We start from the raw sequence: 17,694 nt of genomic DNA on the forward strand, positions 1-17,694 counted from the left end.
TAGCTCACATCATGGAGGAAGCGAATTGGGAGTTGAGGGTTACTCAACATCCAAGGAAGAAGAGGAGGAGAGCTCTTGTTCAAGATCGGAGCAAGAAGAGGCATCTACCTCCGGAAGGGATGAAGAAGAAAGCTCATCTACATCCACAACCCTAGGTTACTCAAACACTGTGATTTCAAGAAAATTACACATAATGTGTTTTGAGTGTAGGAAGTTTGAGCACTACAAGAGTAAGTGTCCAAAGAGGGTTAGAAAGACTCCACCGGCACCAAAGGTCAAGGAAGCCGGAGTCCCGACATGCAAGAGCAAGAAGCACTTCCAATGCAAGCAAAGGGGACACTATAGGAGTCAATGTCCGAGGGGGAGGCAACCTCACAAGGACAAGAGGCCAAACACGTGTAAAGGGGGAGCTAAGGCAAACCCTAAGGTAACATTTAAAGCTCATTCTTGCAATTCTAGTAGGATGCATGCTAGTAGTCTTATTGCCATTGTCAATAATGATAAGCATGTTAACACTAGAAATCGATACATGTGCTTAGGAGCCAAGCATGTTAGCCTAGATAAGAACAATTCTAGAAATGCTAACCCTAGAATTAACTCATCTAAGGCTAAGGAAAATCTAGATAGAAATCCCAAATCATCTAGACACATGCCTAGGAATACCTCAAAGAAAATGATAAATCAAAACTTGAGGTATTAGAGAAAGAAAATCAAGTCTTGAGGTCAAGACTTGACTCTCTAGAAAAGGCTCTTAAGGATTTGACTCTAGGGTCTAGGGGTCAAAAACCCAAGTCCAAGGACAAGAAAGGTTTGTGTCACAAACCTAAGTCCCAATTGGTCAAGCCCACTTATCATAATGTTTCATTCGATTATGGAACAAAACCTAGGGCTAGGAAGACCATTACCAAGGTCACAAGGGGAGTCACCCCTATAGTTGACCTTGATGAGACCCAAATGACCAAGGCTTTAAAGCCTAAGAGGGTCATTAGGAGGGTTGCTAGGGAAGTTATCCCTAGTGAATATTTAGTGAACCCAATGAGCTCTAATAGGTATTGGGTTCCTAGGAGCATCTTCTCTACCCCATAGATGGGTTAGAGAGTGTCAACTCCGATTAGAAGGGTAGTTAACCCAACTTTGAGGAAATTGACACTCAAGGAGCATTTTCAAGGTTTTGAGAACTTTTGAAAATGAAATGGAATTATCATTAACTCCTTTGAAGAGTTAAATGTGCCTAAAAATTGGAAATTTCATTTTTAATCTCAATTGACACAATTTGGGAAAATCTAGAGAACTCTAGAGGAAAAATGAAACATGCCAAGTTTTGAGGATAAATTTGATCTTTAACTGGCATGAATTAATCTAGAGTTCAAGAAGTGTCAAAATTAGGATTTTGGCATTTTGGGGCAATCTAGGATTAAATTTGAAGTTAGCCAAGTGGTTAAGGATACTTAGATAGGTAATCTAGGTATTTTTATTTATGCTAAATCTTGCCATGATTGTTTGCTCTCACATGTCATGACATCATGTTTAGTTTTATTATCATTTGAAATGTCATGATAATGCTTAGGCTAGTTTTTATGTCATGTTTATTTAAGTTTCAAACTTTATGCCATGACATCATGACATTGGCACATGTTTTCATTTATGATACCATTTTATGCCATGTCATCATCTCTTGCATTAATAATCAATTGAATTGATTTAAGGATGAAAAACACATTTTGATATTGAGATCAAATTTGTGTTTAGAAAATGCATGAGACCTTAGTCTAAGATACCTAAACCCATATCTCACATCATAATTGCCATGGATGTGTTTGATACACTTTAGATATGTGTGAGATATTAGGATCATAAATTAGGATCAAGGTGCATAGTTCTTGTACCTAGATGAGCCTAATTCAAGAAATGGGGGATCATAGGGAAAGCTTATGTACAAGTCATGTACATTTAGCCATAAGATTATGGTCCTAAATTAAAAGGTTTAAAATCATTTTGAAATTGATTTGAAAAACCTTGATGAAGCTTTTCTAGTGATAGCACTCATCATTGAACAAAGTGATACAAAGTTTTTGAAACTTTGAGCTATTTCAAAACTTTTCGAACTTTGTATCAAGATTTGAAAATGGAAGTTATTTTCATAGAAAACTATTTTTCCATGATAGTATATGTTATGAGGAATGTATCCTCAAAATTTCACAATTCTTCGAATTTTCTAGGAGTTTCTGAATTTCGGGAAGGAAATTTCAGAAATCTCCTGTCAGAGTCTGGATCGGTCTGGGGATCGATCCAGGGAAGTCCTGATCGGTCTGCGGACCGATCCAGTGAAGCATGGATCGGTCTGCAGACCGATCCAGTAAGATCCAGAGAGCTTGGTGCGATCTGGTGAAAGTCTGATCGGTCTGGTGACCGATCAGTGACGATCCAGTGCGATCAATGAAGCATGGATCGGTCTGGGGACTGATCCAGGGGGTTTTGATCGGTCTTAGGACCGATCAGTGCGTGCCAGTTTCAGATTTTCAGCAGGTGTCTGAAATTTCAGTTTTTGGGAGTTGAGTTTCGGGTTTCTAAAGGTTTGAAACTCTCCAAGACATTGTTGGTGCAATGGTCAAGGGGGAGTTGACCTTTAGGGAGAGTTTTTACCTAATTGTCAAGGGGAGTTGACTCTTAGGGGGAGTTTTTACTCCTTAAGACTTTTGAGGATTAGTGACATAGGATTGTCACTAAGTTGATTGTTGAGTTTAGTATCAAGGGGGAAATTAAGAGTTTCAATGAAAGGTATGGGACTTTCATTAGGAGGAAACTCTTGACCTTGATTCTCTCTTTTTGATGTGTGTCAAAAAGGGGGAGAGTGTTGGAGAATGGGAAAATGTTCTAGATAATGTTCAAGGAAGAACATTGAAGAACATTGGGAAACCTAAGTTAGGTTATCGGATTAACTTAACTTGATTATGGTTTTGTCAAACATCAAAAAGGGGGAGATTGTTGGTGCAACCTTAGGTCAAGGTTGACCTGGTTGACCTGACTCGAGTTGACCTGACTCGAGTTGTATTTTGATGTTTGACTTAGGAAGATTGTTGGTGCAACCTTAGGTCAAAGTTGACCTAGTTGAGTTGTATTTTGATGTTTGACACTCGTGGAAGAGTTGTATTCTTGATATGGGACAAGAATAGATGTTTGGGAGATTATTGGTGCAACCGTAGGTCAAGGTTGACCTGGTTGACCTGATTCGGGAAAAGTCCAAGCAAGGAACTTGGCACGCGAAAAGTCCAAGTATGGAGACTTGGCACTGGAAAAGTCCAAGTACGGAGACTTGGCACGGGGAAAAGTCCAAGCAGGGAGCTTGGCACACGAAAAGTCCAAGTATGGAGACTTGACACTGGAAAAGTCCAAGTACGGATACTTGGCACGGGGAAAAGTCCAAGCAGGGAGCTTGGCACACGAAAAGTCCAAGTATGGAGACTTGGCACTGGAAAAGTCCAAGTACGGAGACTTGGCACGGGGAAAAGTCCAAGCAGTTAGCTTGGCACGCGGAAAGTCCAAGTATGGAGACTTGGCACGGGGAAAGTCCAAACAGGGAGTTTGGCGCGAGGGAAAGTCCTGGTAAGTGAAGCTAGGCAGTTGGAGAAAGTCCTGGTGAGTGAAGCCAGGCAGGGGAAAGACCTAGTGAGTGAAGCTAGGCAGTTTGGAAATCCTGGTGAGTGAAGCCAGGTGAAAATCCTAGTGAGTGAAGCTAGGTGAAAGGGAAAGTCCTGGTGAGTGAAGCCAGGTGAAAATCCTAGTGAGTGAAGCTAGGTGAAAGGGAAAGTCCTGGTGAGTGAAGCCAGGCAGTGGGAAAGTCCTGGTGAGTGAAGCCGGGCAAGGGAAAATCCAGATGGATCAAGGGTGATCGGACATCTGGTGTTGAGAAGGTCAAGTAGGTCAAGGGAGTGACCGGATACTTGACACAAAGAGGAAAGTCCAAGTGGGTCAAAGAGATTGACCGGACACTTGGTAGGGAGTCTTAGCGGGTCAAGGGAGTGACCGGATGCTAAGCATGATGTACCAACAGGTCAAGGTTGATTGGATGTTGGTTTGGGAGACTTGGGACTTGGTTTGGGCAAAAACCAAGCTCTGGATCGATCAGTGATATGCTTGTGTATTTGATCGGTCTAGTGACCGATCGGATAACAAAGGCACGATTACGTGAGCTTACTGATCGGTCCGGGGACCGATCAGCGATATCCTGATCGATCTGCCGACCGATCAGGTAACGATCTTGAGGAGTGCGAGGAACCGCACTCAATAAGTCCTGATCGATCAGGCCATACCCTGATCGGTCAGCAGACCGATCGAGCACGATCGGTAGCTAGCGGAGTTCGGAGAAAGCGCTGATCGGTCGGTGGACCGATAGCACTCTGATCGGTCTATGGACCGATCGGGGAACCGTTGACGCACGCGGCTAGATTCCTCGTGTTTTCTTCACGGTATAAAAGGCGCTACGGGGTTTCGTTCTTTGCTCGCTTCCTTCTTAGAACTTACATTCTTGTGCTCTAGAGCTTACCTTTATCGAGCTTCTTTGAGCTCCTCGCGGTGATTCTTGCGTGAGCTTCTCATTGGATTCTTCCTTTGGTGTGAAGGCTTCATCACTCCGATCAACAAGAAAGACAAGCAAGTGTTTCATATTGTCTTTTGCTTTCTTGTATCTGTTGTACTCCTATCTTGCTTGTGCAAGAAACATTGTGGCGAGGTTTCTCCACCCAGAAGGAGTATATTGTATTAGCCGGTTCTCCGGGGACTCATCCACCGACGGATTGACTGGACTCGTCCACCTTACGGACACGCCGAGGAGTAGGAGTTCATCTCCGAACCTCGTTACATCGGTTTGTTTTTCTTCTCCTTAGTTTCTTCCTTGTATTTCCGCTGCGACTAACCCTAACTGTAGGAAGAACGCGAGAATTTGGGGCGGCTATTCACACCCCCCCCTCTCTAGCCGAGTACGTACGATCCTGGGAGTTTGCGGATGGCTTCACTCAGAAATTGACTGGGGTAAGTTTGGCGAAATCCATTCTTTACTTTTCCTGATTGGCACTAATCTACTTCCTTTGTCTTATAGTTCTGGGTGGAGAGTCTTACCATGTGTCAGAGGCTGGCATTCCTTGAGCATGAGAACTAGCAACTACACACGTCGGGCGGGTAGGCGGACGCATCTCGGGCTCGGGTAGAGAAGCTAACCATTGAGGTGGCCCAGCTGAAAAATCACTTAGACATGAGCTTCGAGTAGCTGCTGGGGTCTCAGCGGGCTCTCACACTAGAGAAGAATAAAAACCATGACCAAGCCCACCAACTCGATCGACTAATCAAGCAAGCTCAACACTTCGAGTCTAAAATCAACTCTGTCAATATCAGGAAACTTTAAGCCATAGAAGACCTAGACCTCAAAAACAAGGAGGCTTGGACCTTGGCAAAGAAACTAGAAGAGGCAGAAGCATTGCTAGCGGCCGAGTAGGTTAGCCGAACGGGAGAGCAAGCGGCTAGTGAGCTCTAGCTCAAGCAGCAAAAACGGCTAATCGACGAGAAAGATGCCGAGCTGGCGGCGCTAAAGGCTAGGCTGGAGGCATCCCAGGCTGAATTGAACAAGTTCAAGGAGGGGAAACCCGAGCAGCTATAATCTTTTAGTGTGAAATACCTTCGCTCGTAAGAATTCAATGACATGTTCACTGATCGGACCCTCCGCCTCTTTGACTATGGAATAGACGGGACCCTTCAACAACTAAAGGATGGTAGCTAACTCTCCCTCAAGCTATCAAGCAAGATTATCAACAGGGAAAGATATCAAAGTCGCTCTCGGACTACGTGTTGGACTACCTCGCGTAGTTTGTTTTAAAAGTTTCTGGTAGTTTCTTGTATCCCCTATAGTCAATTTTGTAAAAAAAAATTCTAAGTGTGAATCCAAACTTGCCCATTTGACACTTTAAAGTTTCCCATTATGGTATCTTGTTGTCCTTTAAATTATCTTTAGCATAGGCAACCTAGCTTTTTATTTTCATTCGTGCACCTTGTAGAATGTAAGGTAAGCTTGCTTCTACTACGGCCGACTGGCCTACGATCTGACACTTAGCATGAGGGCTACACTTACTTATAACACAGCCGAACAATACGTGAGTTTTTGACACTTTAACGCGAGGGCTTCGCTCACTTATAATATGGTCGAAGGGTACGTGAGTCTTTGACACTTTAGCGTGAGGGTTTCGTTCGCTTATAACATGACCGAATGACATGTGAGTCTTTGACACTTTATCGTGAGGGCTATGTTTTCTTATAATATGGTTGAACAACACGTGAGTCTTTGATACTTTAGCGCGAGGACTTCACTCACTTATAATACGACCAAACGACACATGAGTCTTTGACACTTTAGCGTGAAGGATTCGCTCGCTTATAACATGGTCGAACGACACGTGAGTCTTTGACACTTAGCGCGAGGGTTTCACTCACTTATAATATGGCAAACGACATGTGAGTCTTTGACACTTTTAGCGCGAGGGCTTCGCTCACTTATAACACGGTCGAACGACACGTGAATCTTTGACATATAGCGCGAGGGCTTCACTTGATTATAACACGGCCGAACAACACGTGAGTCTTTGACACTTTAGTGTGAGGGCTTCACTCACTTATAACATGGTCAAACAGCATGTGAGTCTTGGACACTTATCACGAGAGCTTCACTTACTTATAATATGGCCGAACGGCACGTGAGTCTTTTATAATTACCCCATGATAGTTTTTATATGATCAACCAAGTCAAGTTAGGTCCTGTTATTATTTTGATGTCTTATGTCTAAGTGTGCAGGAACTTAGGAGCACAAGAAGTCGAACGAAAAATGCAGCTAGCGAGAAGGACAACACAGGAGAGAGTCGACGAGCTCGGTGCAACCGAGGGGCGAGGCGCTGTCGAAGAGTATGCTGGCATACAAGAAGGAGGGTGCAACGCTTCTGAGGGACGAGAAGTCGGAGTGGAAGACTGCTCAAGAAGGTCGAAAAATGGGTTCGTGTGAGCCCTATTCTAGATGGCCAAAATCACCCAAGCGAGCGGATCCAGAGCGGAAGACCCGAACAAAAAGTTAACTTGAAGTTGACTGTGGTCAAGGCGTCCGGACCGGTCTGGTTCAGCCGGGGTGCCTTGCCAAGGTGCCCCTAAGCGAAGGTCGTCCAAGTGCTCGAAACCCTTCCAGGCACCCAGATCGAAAATTTTATTCAGACCTATTCTGTCGTGATCCATTGCGATGTGGATAAACTTTTATCTACACCCAGGCACCCAGATCAGGCCTATAAATGTAGTCTTAATTTATGTAACCAGAAAACACTTGTAACAACTTCCGTGCTTATACTTCTAGTTCTGCTCTACTACTTTATAAGCTACCAACGTTATAACGAGACTACTCCTCTCAAAGGAGATTTGAGTGAACTTCATTTGTCTAGAATTATCAATCCTCTAATTGAAAACCTAGTAAATTCTCTTGCCTCTATCTTTATTTTATTCATTTTTTTCTATTGTTTTACAAGTATTTTGCCTAATTTAGTTTGAAACGTCGAGCAAGGTTTGATTTGTGTTTTTAGGCTATTCACCCCCCTCTAGCCGGCCGCCAGGGGACCAACAATTGGTATCAGAGTGAAGTCGCTTCAGAAGGATTAACCATCGACCGAAGCAAAGAAATCGATGGCCGGAACAAGCCTCATCCCGCCAAAATTTGAGGGAGAATTCGCGCACTGGAAACGCCGAATGAAGGTATTCCTAAAAACTAACTTTGAAATTATTTTAATAATTAAGTATAATTTTGTAGTTCCAAAAAATTAACAAGGCGTAGAGAAAGAAGAATACCTTTGGACGAAAAAGGAGCAAAGTGATTTCGTACCCAACAACAGAGAGGAATATCACCTTTTAAGTGTATTACTACCTCAAGAAGTAAATCACATCAGAAGCTACACATCAGCAAAAGACCTTTGGTAGAAGTTCCTGGAACTCCACGAAGGAACATCCGAAGCGAAACTCACACGACAAGATATTCTTCGGAACAAATTGACGAACATCTATCTAGAAAAGGTAAGAAGGTAGTCGAACTACACGCGAAGATCAAGGAGTTGATCACCGGACTGGTCAACCTCGGCGACATGGTAATCAATCGAGACTCGGTACGCTACGTACTCAATGCTTTTCCCAGGACTCCAGAATGGGTCTCGATAATCGACACCTATTATATCTCGAAGGATTTGGAGGTAAGTACCCTAGAGGAATTCTTTTCAACTATAGAATTACATGAAACCAGATGTGCAAGTACAACAAAAAGAGTCAAGCCAGAATCTGACACTAAAATCCACAAAGAAGAATGAACCCGAATCAGACTCAGATCCAGAAGGAGACCAAGAGGCTTACATGATAAGGAAATTTAGGAAATTTTTTAGATCTAACAAATTTAAAGAAATGCAGAACAAGAAAAATCCAAGAAATAGAAGAAAGGTTCGATGCTACCAGTGTAAAAAAGGACACATAAAGGAGGACTGCTGAAAACTCAAAAAGGAAAAAGATAAGAGGCCCAAGCAAAATAAGCACAAGAATCTCAATGCCACTTGAGACGAAAGCTCATCATCCGAGTCAGAAATAGAAGCATATGCCGGACTAGCACTGATGGCGGGCCACGAATAACAAAGCACCTCAGAAGTCAGCATCGATGAAGGGGGAGCAACTTCAGACGAATACAGCCAAGCAGGGGGAGAATCAAGCTTCAGATCTGACATGGTAAGTGAGGTATGCCTCTTACCTCCTGATCAACTATATTATGGTATTAAATCAATGTCTAAATTTATATGCAAATTGAAAATAAAAAAGGACAAATTGAAAAAAGAAAACTTAGAAATAAAAAGAATCTTGGCAAAATCTTGCTTAATAGAGAATCTTGAAAATTTAAAAATTAAAAATACAAATTTAAAGGATCAAAAATAAAATTTAAAAAATTTTACGTGTTTGAATTTCTTTGCTTCAAATTTTAGGATTTATAAAGGATTAAATTAGTATTATAGATTTCACAAGGGTCAAATAAAAAAAGTAACAATATTGGGTTCAAAAATCATGTTTAGTTTAAATTATACATATTTTTAATTCCAATTTGATTTAATATTTGCCTTTTAATTTCCTAATGTCCTAAAATAAATTCCTTTGTATAATTTCTATTCAAAATTAATTTGTTATTAATTTTTTTAAAAGAGGATTTTATTTCTTATCTGTTGAAAAAATTTTAAAATTGTTTCACCATTGTATTATTTTTTATAAATTTTCTTTCAAATATTATATCTTGCAAATTAAAAATATCTCACAAAGTTCTTTTTACAAAAAAAAATTATGTAAAATTTTATAATATTCTTTATCTAAAAAAAATTTATGAAATTTTTTTACTGTTATTGAATTTTTTTGTGAATTTTCTATTAAAATATTAACTTTTAATATTAAAAATTCTTGAATACTCAATTTTCAAAAAATTAAATTTTTTTTGCAAAAATATTTACTTTATTATATTCTTAGAAAATTTTCAAAATTTTTTTTTAACCTCAAAACTATTTTTTTGTATTTTTAAGAAAAAATTATCTTTTTGTAATAAATAATTATTTACCGTTTAAATTTATTTTATTTTTTTTTTTAAATTTTATCCCGATTTTAGATGTATTTGATTAATCTTTATAAAAATTTTCAAAATTTGTTAACAAGTAAGATAATTTTTAAAATTATTTTTGTTTAAAATTACTTTTTAATCACAAAAGCAGAATTCTGAGTATAAATTTTTCAAAAATTTTCTAAAGCGTAAGTCATTGGTTTTAATTTTCAAGTATAAATTCCTTAGACTTTAATTTCAACTTAATTTAGTAAGAACCTCCTATTTTTAATGTGATCAAAATGGAAGTGTTAGAAGTTAAATTTAAGGAGAGATATATTTTTCTCAAAATATTGCATATTTATTATTTCATTTAATGTAATGTCTTTAATTTAATATGTTGTTTTATCCTAACTTAACTTGGGTTGATCCACATCAAAAAGGAAGAGATTGTAAATATCCCGTGATGATTTTGATGTGATCAACCAAGTCAAGTTAGGTCCTATTGTTATTTTGATGTCTTGTATCTAAGTGTACAAGAACTAACGAGCATAGGAAGTCGAGCGAAAGATATAGCTAGTGAGAAAGACGACACAGGAGAGAGCCGACGGGCTCGGTGCATCCGAGGGATGAGGTGTTGTGGAAGAGTACGCTAATGGACGAGTAGGAGGCGCGTGGCGTTTCCGAGGGATGAGAAGCCAAAGCAGAATACTGCTCGAGAAGATCGAAAAATGGATTCGGGTGAACCCTATTCTAGATGGCCGAAATCACCCAAGCGAGCGGAGCCAAAACGGAAGACCCGGACGTAAAGTCAACTTGAATTTCACTGTGGTTCGGACGCCCGGACCGGTCTGGTTCAGCCAGGGTGCCTAGGGGTGAGCAAAAGTTCGGTTAAACCGAATAAACCGATCAAACCGACCGAATTTAAAAATTCAGTTCGGTTTATTCGAAAATTCGGTTTTTTTCCTCCAAAAAATCGGTTAATTCGGTTCAGGTTCAGTTTTAAATTTTTTTATTCGGTTAAATCAAATAGACCAAATTTTTAAACCAAATCGATTTTTTACACCATAAATTTTAGACCGAACCAAATTTTTATTAAGTCAAACCAAATTTTTAGAAAAAATTGGTTAATTCGATTTGTTCGGTTCGGTTCGGTTTGTTCGATTTTATTGAAAATTCGGTTTGGTTCGGTTCGGTTCGGTTCAGTTTTTATCAAAAATCGGTTCGGTTTGGTTTGTTTGAAAAAAAATCGGTTCGGTTCGATTCAGTTAATTCGGTTCAGTTCGGTTCGATTTTAACCGAATACTCACCCCTAAGGGTGCCTCGCCAAGGCGCCCCTAGGCGAAGGCGGTCTTGGCGCCTGGAACCCTTCCAAGCGCCCGGATCGGAAATTTTATCATTCCGGGTGCCCAGACCGAAAATTTTATCCATACCCATTCCGGCGTGGTCCTTTGCGACATGGATAAACTTTTATCCACACCCAGATGCCCGAAACCCTTCCAGGCGCTCGGATCAGGCCTATAAATGTAGTCCTGATTTTTGTAGTCAAAACAACACTTGTAACAACTTCTGTGCTTACACTTTTAGTTCTGCTCTACTACTTTTATAAGCTACCAAGGTTGTAAAGAGGCTACTCCACCCAAAGAAAATTTGAGTGAACTTCATTTTTCTAGAATTAGTAATCCTCTGATTGCAAACCTAATAAATTCTCTTGCCTCTATCTTTATTTAATTCATTTTTTTCTGTTGTTTTACAAGTATTTTGCCTAATTTAGTTTGAAATGTCGAGGAAGGTTTCATTTGTGTTTTCAGGCTATTCACCTCCCCTCCTCCTCTTTAGTCGGCCGCCAGGGGACCAACATCTTTGACACTTTAGTGCGAGCGCTTCACTCACTTATAACACAGCCGAATGGCACGTGAGTCTTTGACACTTTAGCACGAGGGCTTCACTAGCTTACAACACAGTCGAACGACACGTGAGTCTTTAACACTTAGCACGAGGGTTTCGCTCGCATAAAACACGGCCAAACGACACATGAGTCTTTGACACTTTAACGCGAGTACTTCGCTCACTTATAACACGGCTGAATGACACGTGAGTCTTTGACACTTTAGCGTGAGGGCTTTGCTCACTTATAACATGGCCGAACGGCACATGAGTCTTTGACACTTTAGCACGAAGGTTTCGCTCGCTTATAATACAGCCGAATGGCACATGAGTCTTTAACATTTAATATTTTTTCATTCAAAACTTCTTGCATTCATAGAACAAATATTTTTACAAGTTATATAAATTTAGTCACAAACTTACTACCCGACCCGATAGGGTTGTAGATGGTTCGTACTCCAAGGCCTTTCTAGATCTCTCCCATTTTCATCTTGTAAATAATAAGATCCTAAGTTGAGCTTCTGGATCACTTTATAGGATCCTCCCCATAGGGCCTCCAATTTGCTGACGTCGTCGACCGGCTTGGCTCTTTTCCAGACTAAGTCGTCGACCTGAAATGATCTAGGAATCACTCGTCTATTGTAGTTTTGCTTCATTCTTTGTCAGTACGCCATCAGTCAAATGACTACTTTATCTCTGATTTCGTCTATCAAATCTAACTCCATAAGGCTCCTCTCGGAGTTATCCTCGTCGTAGAGCTGCACCCAATCGGACTCAATTTTGATCTCGATTGGCACCACCACTTCCCCTCCGTATACTAAGTGGAACGGGGTTATGTCAGTGGCTTCTCTGGGTGTGGTGCCACCACTTCCCCTCCGATAGGCTCATAGCATGCTTGACAGTTAGTCCGCCCAACTTCCTCCAACGTGATCGAGCCGAGTCTTGAGTCATCGGAGGATTTCTCTATTTGTGACCTCCGTTTGGCCGTTGCTCTGGCACTACAAAAAAAAAAAATATGATAGACAACACTTTAAAAGGATTGTATATGTGGCTGAAAAAACGTTGTTAAAAATACTGTTGTTAAAAGTCCGCTCAAAGACAATGCTTTAAAATCGTTGTCGTTTGTAGCAAAGACAACATTTTTGCAACGCTTTAAAAGTGTTGTCATTTTTTACAAAGACAACGCTTTAAAAGCGTTGTCGTTTTTTACAAAGACAATGCTTTTGCAACGCTTAAAAATCGTTGTCATTTTTTGCAATGAGAATCTTTTGCAACACATAAAAAGCGTTGTTTTTTCTATTTACAAAATGTTTATCTATTATATTTATATCATAAATTGTTTAATTAAACTCTTATAAATAACACCAATTAAATATCATGAAAGTACAACTGATCAATCTTTTTACTATTGAACCATAAATGTGTCGTACAATTCAAAAAAAAAAAATATGTACACATGATCCACAAACTTTGGATCAATATTAAGTCTATATAAAAGTAAAACCCTACATACTAGACATGCATATTAGTTCTAATATATCTTGTTTCTTGAATTGAATCTTTCTGATAATACTGCATCTTCTCAAAAATATATGAGTACCCTTCCATATGATGCTAGCCATCCTTAGATTGAATCCTTCGGGTAATAATGTCTCCCTGAAAGTGAAAGAGATGATGCTAGCCATCCTTAAATTCTCTAATATGACTTGTATAAGAATGGAAGTACTTGAAATATGGAACATCTTTTAACAGCTAAACATCTTCACTGATCCTCTATGCTATTGTTCTACAATAGATGCTCACTAAAAGTACCTCTTTTTCTTTGAAAGAGAAATTTCTGCAATTGCTTCTGAATTTTCCATCTGTTACGATTTCCACCACCCGATAATACATTCACGATGTAGCAAAAGTTATACAACATTTAGTTGATACGAAAAAATTTAATAGATAAATAGCATGATTAGAAGAGGATAGCTACTTATGGAAGTAGTGATAGCTGGACGTCAACTTCATAAATGGCATAGTAGAATCTGACCGATCTTCAGTAACCAAAGGATACAAGCACAATGGACAGTTTCCTTCAGGATGATTCATGTTAGAAAGAAGATCCACCGCTTCCTAGAAATAAGAAAGCAATCAGCTCAAAAATATATATCTTATAATAGTATAAATATATATTGCATGGAAATATTTGGAATTTAAACTAAAATTTTCTTCATATTAACGTAACTAAAGATAAAACTTTAACAGTTGAAAGTCGAACAAAAGAAATGTGCAAGCACCTTATATAGCTATACCGACTAGTTTCACAATAAGAATCATTTGGTTTACAACCATATGAACTCTGTCTAAATGTTATTTTCTCAAATTCCAACACAATAAATAACACTTCTAGATGCAGTTTTTTGAATGCCCGTATGTGTGATTGCTCTTACTAATTATCATTTGGATGACGGAAAGGAAAACTACATCAACTTGTTTTTTTTAATGATGCTAATTATGCATTTTTAACCTAAGAGCAATACAACATACTAATATCATCTTTTTGAAGAATATTTTAAAAACTATTTTCAAGTCATTTAAAATTTTTGAGTTATCATATTTCAGTAATAAAAAATTTAATGTTACTAATCAAGATATAGAAGTATCAAAAGACAAAAATTGAATTCTCTAGTTGAGACATCTCATAGTTCACATAAAGTAAAGAGAAACTTTGTAAAAATTGTAACATAAATGCTCATAATTTCATGTACCACATTAGTTGATTTTATTCCAAGAATAACTTCCACAAACTGTAGAGTGAAAGTGAGGCATTAGTAATAGTGAATCATAATGTTTACAAGAATTTTTTCTAACAATTTGACAACCAACAGATAAGATAGTGAAAAAAGTTCTGATACTAAAACTCGTGCTGACAGTAACAAGCAAAATTCATGGAATATGTGAATGAACAATTCAATCATAAAAAACAATCTATCATTCAAATAATTAACAAAACACAACTTCTATCTAATATTAATAGAAAATACAGATGTATAAAAGAATTCAGTAAAGCAAAAAGATGCATACATGAAAATGTGAGCAATTAACAACATTCAATAGCTTCACACAAGATATGCTCGATGATGTGAAAGCTTATTATAAGCCTACACATGCAAACCCTTCAGTTTACAATTAAAAGCAATTGAGAAATCAAATAATGATGTTAGGGAATCAAATGATTGAGCTTTTGAGTAATAACTTCATAAACGAGTAACCATTTGTGCATAAATTCAAGAAGCAACTTGCACATAATAAAAAGCAATCTAAGTGGTCCATCAAGTCCTAAATGTTTCATGTTTTTAGGTAACTACAAGCATACACACTTCAAGATCTTCTTATCTTGGGTATGGAGGTTTTTTATAACACAATGTGCCACAAATATTTAGCTTTACAAATAGCTAGAAGATGGAAAATATATGCACCAACTGAGAGAAGGTGAAGCAATGTTTAGATGATTGAATTTGTAGTTGAGAAAAAAGCTCTTTTAAAAGAAAATAAATTGTATGAAACTTGAAGAAAAGCTCCAACAATGGGTATGTTGATGAGTTGAGCCTATTGGCAATGTGAACTGCACGGCTAGTAATAAAAGCATTGTTGTGGTAGCTACAATGTCAAAAACAACACAAAAAAACCATTATCGCAAGGCAAATCCACTGCAAAAGTTGTAAATGAAGAAAGAAAACCGTTTGTCCATATATGAGTTGTTTTGTTTCAACATTTTATTCATTCAAAAGAGCAATCAAATGAATAAACTCCATGTCTATTCAAAAAGAAAAACAAAATGGATGAGAAAAGACGAAAAGGCTCAAGAAGAAGCCATGCGAGCATTTCAAAAGGTAAAATCTATTACTTTGCATAATTTTCCACTAAAAAAATTCAATCAAATTACCAATCAGACTTGAAGAAGCAAAGACGAGGGTTTTAGGATCGAAGATGCTAGAGGATGATCAAGTGAATCATTTATACTCCGGAGTCATTGGAGTAATCCTCTGCTGGAGGCGAAGCTGCTCATAGAACCTTTTAATAAACTGCTCTACCTCCTCGTCTATATGGTTGTTCGCCCCCTCCGCCTCCTTGTCTATATCAGCAGCCTTCAGAACCTCTTCTGTCTTGCCCATTTCTCTGCCCTCGAGTGGTTTGGTCTTTAACAAGTGTTGTCAATGTCTCCTAATTTTTGAAAAAAAAAAAAAATCCCTCCCGATTCCTATGCCCTCATCGTCGTCTAGCACATGGGAAAAGAGTGAACGATGATGGAAAAGAAAACGAGTTAAAGAAAACGGCGAAGAAGAAGAGCAAGGACGGAGTGGAGGAGGAAGCTAGGTCGTTGAGGAGGCTAGGTGCGGGCAATAGGAGGAGGGTTTCGGCGAAGATGGAGTTTGTGTGGAGTTTCGGCAGAGATGGGTTTTTGTGGGAGGCTAGGAAGTTTTTGTGAAAGGAGGCTCTGGCAGAGGAAGTTAGGTGGACCACACTTGTTAAAATGTTGTTGTAGATATTAAAAAATTTCATAGACAACATATTTTGAAAAGCGTTAGCTTTGATCAATAAAAATCAATAGAAATCCTCTAATCCATAAATTATGGATCAAGAGATAATTCATTGTATGAGGATCTTTAATTTGGATAAATCTTACTTTTAAATAGGTGGGATCTATCCAAATCAAGGGTCTAAAAAAATGAATCATCCCTTGGTCAGTAATTTACGGACCAGAGGATCCGTGCGTAATAAAATTACTCTTTAATAAGAAATATAAAACATAGATAATGTTTTTAGTAAAAAGCATTGTTTAAAAAAAAGACAACACTTTTTAATAAAAGTGTTGTCTTTTAAGTATTGTAAAATCTTAATTTTCTTGTACTGTGAAGATAGGTCATTGAAGTAAAGGTCTGCGTGATACCATAGCTAGCGCACCATTCTCTCAGCCTCCATCCTTGAAATTATCTTCCATTGTTGGAGATGAGTTTGTGAGGGATGTCGAACCAGCAAACAATACTCTGTCACAAATACTTGATAATCATTTGTTCGGTTATCTTCACTAGCGGCTCGGCCTCCATCCATTTAGAGAAGTAGTCTATGGCTACTAGAAGGGATTTCCTCTGTCCAGTCACCATTAGGAATGACCCTACGATATTCATGCCCCATTGATCGAACGAGCAAGAGACAATAAACGCCTTCAGTTCTTCCGTAGGTCTATATGGTATATTTTGATACTTTTGACAGGGTAGGCAAGTTGTCATCGTCTGAGCGGCATTAGCTTGCAAGATAGGCTAGAAATAACGCGCCAATAGGATTTTCCTTGCCAACAATCGGCCACCTAGATGATTGTCACAGGAGCCTTGGTGCAATTCTTGCAGAATGTATTGAATGTCTTTTGACCCGATGCACTTCAACAATAGTCTCGAGAAGGTTCTTTTGTATAGGTGGTCTCCAATGAGTGTAAACCGACTAACCCTCTTTTTAATTAACCAAGTCTGCTCCCAGTCGGTCGACATACTGTCTGATCGAAGGAACTCAATCAAAGGTGTTCTCCAATCGCTTGAAGTTCCTCCTTTAGTGGGCCTCTCGATGTGAGCTACCAACATACGATCGACTTATCCAACACTACAGGAGTTAAGGAACTTGCTAATTTTTCCAGCTCATATGCATATTGATTCTCTGCTTCGGGGATTTTTTGGATAATTACTTCTTGAAATCTGGCCTTCAATTTTTCGAATACCTCTCAGTATAGCCTTAGTCTAGCATTGTTTATTTCAAAAGTTCATGATAACTACTGTGTCACCAATTGAGAGTCCAAGTAGATAAGAACTCGAGTGGCTCCCACATGTCTCGCTGCCTGTAATCCGACGATCAATACTAATTCATACTCTGCCTCGTTATTTGTAACTCGGTAGTCCAGCAGAACAGGCAGCTGCACTCTGTCTTTGCGTGGGGATATCAGAAGTATTCCCACTCTGCTGCCCTGTTGGGAGGACGATCCTTCAACGTATATCCTCCAGGTTGCCTCTAGCTCGACATTCTGTACTTCAGTCACAAAGTCGGCTAAAGCTTGCGCTTGATCGCCAATCTGGGCTGGTATTGTATGTCAAACTTATTAGGACCCTTGGTGGCTGACTAGAGAGAGGGTGAATAGTCCCTGCATAAA

General features: G+C 39.0%; 1 long non-coding RNA gene across 1 annotated transcript; it reads right to left on the reverse strand.

Moving 5' to 3' along the window:
* Positions 1-12,929: 12,929 nt before the first annotated feature.
* On the reverse strand, positions 12,930-16,009 carry LOC122053590. The gene is made up of 3 exons (XR_006132259.1): positions 15,445-16,009; positions 13,326-13,631; positions 12,930-13,169 (listed from the first exon to the last, which is right to left on the reverse strand). It is a non-coding gene; the product is annotated as an uncharacterized LOC122053590 (long non-coding RNA).
* Between the last annotated feature and the right edge of the window lie 1,685 nt (positions 16,010-17,694).

Source organism: Zingiber officinale, chromosome 1B (assembly GCF_018446385.1).
Source record: "Zingiber officinale cultivar Zhangliang chromosome 1B, Zo_v1.1, whole genome shotgun sequence".
NCBI lineage: Eukaryota > Viridiplantae > Streptophyta > Magnoliopsida > Zingiberales > Zingiberaceae > Zingiber > Zingiber officinale.